Raw genomic sequence first — 6,000 nt, 5'->3', positions numbered from 1 at the left:
AAATTTGAGTTTATAAATATTTTTTTCAAGCTCAAATAATTGATTATATGAGTTATAGTAAAGAACTTAATATTTTTTAAGACATTCTCTATTATATATATTTTGATTCGATTTTCCACCCCACGACTATTTGAAATAAAAAATATATATTACAAAGAACTTGATTAACGATAATTAATCACCATAGGCCAGTACTTAAAATCATATGAAAAGATTTTAGATGACACTTCAAATTTTGTTCGTACAATAATCATAGTTGATAGTCCAGTTTAGAGGATGAAGTGGGGACACCCCTACCTCTCATTAGCTGCCTTTGCTCAATCCATGTCACGTGACGGCGGTGTCTTAAATTGGAGGAGTAAAGAGAAGAAAAATTAATGAAGGAGGCCGCCATAATCATATTTATTTTGGCTCGGGAAGAGGGCCAAATCTAGGCCATGTTACTGTGAGGACAAAGCGAATTAAGCCACATGCCTCATAAAATTAGATCCACAATCCATGCGTTGTGGTCCAAATTGCAGAAAATGTAACTTCAAAAATAAAATAAATAAAATACTGCCATTGGGTAATCGATATTGATCTACAATTTCTTCTCATGAAAAAAAATATTGATCTACAATTTTATGAGCTGTAAAATATTTAGGATAACGGATTTCATATATATTTTTTTCTTGGGTAGGAATTCAACCATTTCATACACTAACTTCGTGTGGCACTCATAAATAATATTTTAGTTGAATCTAACAAAAATTTAGTTTAAAAATTTTAATAATTATGTGTATTTAATCTTTAAATTTTAAATTTTTTTTCACAGTACAACAAATATAAGGAGGAAGGATTCATCTCCCGATAAGAAAAAGGATATCGTGACTATTGAGGTATATTTATGTTGGTCCTTACCTAAAGATCATTGAATCATATGTGGTTTATTGATTAGAGTAACAAGTGATTTGATGTGGATAAAATAAGATTGTGCCAAACATGTATATTATGACCACTTGTGCACCAAAATCTTTTGATTCGCCCAACTTGTATTTAATTTATTCGTTTGTTCTAGGATGTCACGTTAGATAAAATCATCGTTTAATAGTCCAGTTAAAACTAAAAACCTAAAAGATAATTGAAAATTTTGAAGTAAAAAAATGAAAGAAACACGAAAGAGGTTTCTGGGACTTAAATGATTGATTATTATTGAGACAGAAAAAGATAAAAATGTGTATAATTTGCATAATTTAAACTTTTGTCAAAATATTTAAATATTTATTTGACAAATACGGGGTAATATTTTCACATTACATTCTTTAGAAATTTATGGTGAAATGTTTTGTTAAACATTGCTAAAATTGAGGATGTGAGTCTTTGTGAGACATTAAAAACAGAATCGGCTGAAAATTTTGGAGATCCAATATTCTATCTTAGAAGTATTTTTATATCTAAGGTCCAGTCCTTGTTTCATCTTTCTTCTTATTATTATTATTAACATGTGTGAATAGGTGATCGAATTTACCACCCCTAAATTTGAGATATATGTTAATTACCACTATTTTTAAAATTTATATTTGATTTCTTATAATGTCTTTGACTTTAATACGTTATTTTCATCTTACTTGTTATGGGGAGATAAAAGAAGAAGAGACCAAACTACGGGGGCTAAAGGAAACCCGAGAGAAAGCACGAACCAGGAAAGGGGGGCCGGCACCCGACGACTTGGGCCGACCCCTGACCGACCAGTGGTAAGCACCGAGCAGTTCCCAACCCCCCGTTCGAGAACTGAAGCGGTTCATCCTGACCGTTTTGCATTCCCACTTGAAGTGTCCCGCCTTAATTCTCAATTCGACCTAAAGCCCACAACGAATGAGCGGGCCGAATATTGAGATGTGTGAGGATTCGACTGGGGTAAACCCTAAAGGAACTAGAACTCGACTTCTACAAAAACACCCTACTCTCTACATCTTAATTCCATTATCCATCTACTCTCCTTGCTAACTTAGGCATCGGAGCCCGTGTGACTAGAGTCACACCGGTTTAGGTTTGATTGGTTTTGCAGGTTCTTTGTCCCCTGATCATCAAGTTTGGGCGAACCTCGGAAGGAACCGGGAGAGCATTCACGCATCAACAATTGGCGTCGTCTATGGGGACGATTTAGATCCAAAAGTCAAGACGATCAACAAGTCGACCGAGAACTGCTCAGACCCGAGAAGGTACGATCCAGATCCAAAAGTCGAGGCGATCGACAAGTCGATCGAGAACTGCTCGGATACCAAGGACTGCTCGGATCCGAGAAGGGACAATTCAGATCCAGAAGTCGAGACGATCAACAAGTCGACCGAGAGCTACTCAGGATCCGAGAAGGTCTAGGGTGAAACGAATCGACAAAATCCAGGACCGATCCTGAGAGAAGCAAATCGACATGAATTCTGGAAATATACCACAACATGCTGGCCACAAACGTCATACGACTAGGAGGCTGCCTTTACCCGAGACAGTCAAGGGTGAAACATGTCGACAATTTTCCGAGCAGGCCCTGGGTGATACAAGGCGACAGACTCCAGGGCAGAAAGAGCAACAGACAGAAATTTCTGAACGACAGGAAAACAAATGGGCTACTTTAGAAAAGAAGATTGCAGGAGTGAACCGAAACATGTCTCTCATTCTTGAGAGACTTGAGCAACAAACTGAGAGTCCACCAACACTGGTACGAGATCCACGAAAGCTCCCACGAGTGGAGACGCGAAGAAGTCGACGAACAGCCCATTGGCATGGAGTAAACTGGTAATGGAAGGGAACGACAAACCACGGAATGATACTACCGTCGACAGGAAACCCGACCAATCCTCAAGAACACCATGCTACATAAAGAAAAATCGCTTTTTAGGGATGGGTGGACCGACGCTAGAAAACCACCGCTGATAGCCTAAGGATTTTGTGAGGAAGAAGATCGTTTTTGAGGGAGAGGAAAGAGGGAAGAATCACGATGTTGTGGAGGAGAATATTTTTTTGGAAAGAGAAGAATGAGAGGGGAGGAAGGAAACTAAAATTTGATTTTGGTATTTCCCAACAAAGAGAGAGGGGAATTTATGTCTTTTGGCTTCTTTTTCTAACATAAAAGATAGAGGAAATAAAAAAAAAAAACATAAAAGAGAGAAAATATTTATTTTAAAAGGTAGGGCAAAAATAAAGTGATTTGAACGGGTTACTTTTGCCGTTTTTCCTAATTTTTAAAAGTTACCTTTTTTTTACTTTTCAAAATTTGACTTATATTTAAAAATATTTGCAAACAATTAGATGATAAATGCATATACAGAAACACAAAGGTAGAAGTAGTGTTTTTAACTCTAAGCTTAAATTGTAAAATAAAAAATCAATAATGACCTAAATGATGAGAGGAATCGCTTAGTATATTTAGCCCAAATTATATTTAGTTGATTTTTATATTTAGTTATTGTTTTTTCTTTAAAGAAAACCATAAATAAAGATAAAAATTATAGTAGTTTTAAATATTCAAAGTATTGCATAAATATGGGAGGAATTTAAATATAAAATAAAGAACAATTATGTAACATACTTCTTTTTTTTTCTGAAAACTGAAAATAAAAAAAAACAATTTCATATGTTTTTGTTTTTAGAAAATGGAAAATGAAAAAAAAAACAAAAATATTATCAAACATTATCACATAACTATTTTGATGAAAATATACTATAATCTACGTTAATTCTAATTTCTTTTTTTGAGAAAATAATCACAAAATATAATAATCTCCAATTTATCTATAGCAAATCATTGATCACTTATTATTGACCAATAGATTATGAGTTCAAATCTCCACACCATAACTTACTGTGATTAAAATAAAAAAGTTAGCCTATCATTATATTACTTACTAAAACCTAAAAATATAGTCAATCAATAGCTATTTAGTTGGATATAGTACGTCATCACTAATGATAGGTTCATCAACAATTATTACATAGTCAAGATTCTTATTATTAGAAGAAACCACTTTTCTCTCTGTTCAACAAGAAATCAATTTTACAAATAATAAACTATTAAGCTCTATTCAATAGTACTAAACGGTTTTTTTACCACATGTACGAGTGAGAGATCAAAACTCACAATCCCTTGATTGGATAGACATATATATCAATTATTATTGAGTTATGTTTGGGTTCTTTTTTAAAGTATCACAAAGACATCTTTTAAATTATGAAATGGTCATAAAACTAACTCATAGTATTTTAAGATTTTGGAGATGTCTAGCGCATGTGTTAAAAGACAAACTCGAAAGGTTGGAATAAGTTTAAAGGTACAGCTATTTGTAGGCTATTACAATTGAGCTAGACACGAGGTAACATGTTCTAATGGTCCCAAAAAAACTAAGTGTTTGTATCAACAAAAATGTTACTTTTCTCCGAGGAAAATCACATAAAAGACAACAAATCTTGAAGTAAGAAAATGTCGGATTAGTTGGCTCCAGCTAAAAAGAGGAGCTGTTGTCATGAGTAAGGTAGGTATTTCATCATAATTAAGAGATTTGAGAGACAACCTGATTTTGATCATCTATTACATGAGCTTAACTGAAATCTAAATTATTGTTATAGATGAGTTAACTGAAATCCAAATTGTTATCGTAGAATGATAGAATATTGAAGAACCAATACCTTTAAGAAAAAAAATGAGTAAAGTCAATGAATTCCAAATCCATCGAGAAACTATACATATCTTCCTAACGAGTTAAAACTTATAGGTTACAAATGAATCTACGAAAATAAAGAAGGAAGTAGATGAAAATTGGTACAACACTTTGGCAAGACTGGTATTAGAGGCAAGAAGAGGGAGTGGCGGACTATTCTTGAAGGGGTTGTGCATGCTCAATATATATTACCTTTTTATAAAGATATAATAATGATACAGTGACAAGTTAATATAAGCATAGCTCAACGATAAAGACATCTTGCTCCTTTTTTAGAGGTCAGGAAATTCTCTATCTGCATATTTGTTGTACTAAAAAAATTATATAATGACAAAAGTAAAGGGACTTGAGAACCATAACATGGTAAAATATATTAGAAGAGTATCATAGTAGTACCAAGATAGTTTATAGGCAACATATATATTGATTTGTGTTTATAGGCTCTCCAAATACTCAAGGATTTGAAGTTACAGGTTTCTTTTTTGATACAACATATGGGGGTGGGAGATCGAATTCACAACCTCGTAGTTGAAGATATATGCTAATTACCGCTAAACTATACTCGCTTTGGCAATTTGAAGTTGCAAGTTACTTGGAGAGGATCTTTAATCCAGTAATACAAGGTATATATGTCACGCCCTCTAAAAGTAAAGTGGGAGATCACATTAAATATAAAATATGTTGAACTAGTTTGGTCCAAATCTCGCAATTATTAAACTAATATATTGTCTTAAGGCAAATAATTAACATAAGTGGAAGATTACTCAAGTTGGTCTCAAAGCATAGTAATTTATAAGTATTTTATTAGATACAAACAAAACCATCAATTTATTTATCTCTCCTAGTACCCATTAACTGAAAACATGTTTATAAAAATGCCCATAATATCTGCAAAAAGCCCTTGAGCAGTGTGTTTCCAGACAAATTAACTCTGAAAATATGTTCATACGTACACATATATATAAATATATATATATATTTTTTCTTTTTTCTTTTAGAGAAAGAGAGAGAAAAAGTGAGGACCAAGACAGAGCGATACCATATGAGGAGAAGCTGGAAAACAGAAAACAGAAAACAAAAGGAAGTAGAGAGAGAGAGAGAGTTGAATAATAAAAGAGTTTGTAAACAGTATCTTTTATTCATGATTTTAAATATCCGACACGTCGACACTTCCATCAATATACCTATGTTTTCATGGATTCGACATCGACATTAGGGATAAATTGACATTTTTATTATAGTACAACAAAATCAACAAAATAAGAAAAATATCAACAAAATATAATTAATATATACATAATATTAATAT

General features: G+C 33.0%; 1 long non-coding RNA gene across 1 annotated transcript; it reads left to right on the top strand.

Moving 5' to 3' along the window:
* The first annotated feature begins 812 nt into the window (after nt 1–812).
* On the top strand, nt 813–3,027 carry LOC148212032 (uncharacterized). The gene is made up of 2 exons (XR_015790381.1): nt 813–878; nt 1,621–3,027. It is a non-coding gene; the product is annotated as an uncharacterized LOC148212032 (long non-coding RNA).
* The last annotated feature ends 2,973 nt before the right edge of the window (nt 3,028–6,000 follow it).

Source organism: Momordica charantia (assembly GCF_013281855.1).
Source record: "Momordica charantia cultivar OHB3-1 chromosome 4 unlocalized genomic scaffold, Mcharantia_2.0 BLBB01000004.1, whole genome shotgun sequence".
Lineage (NCBI taxonomy): Eukaryota > Viridiplantae > Streptophyta > Magnoliopsida > Cucurbitales > Cucurbitaceae > Momordica > Momordica charantia.
The sequence above is the reverse complement of the archived record's forward strand: the minus strand, read 5'-3'. Positions and strand labels throughout refer to the sequence as shown.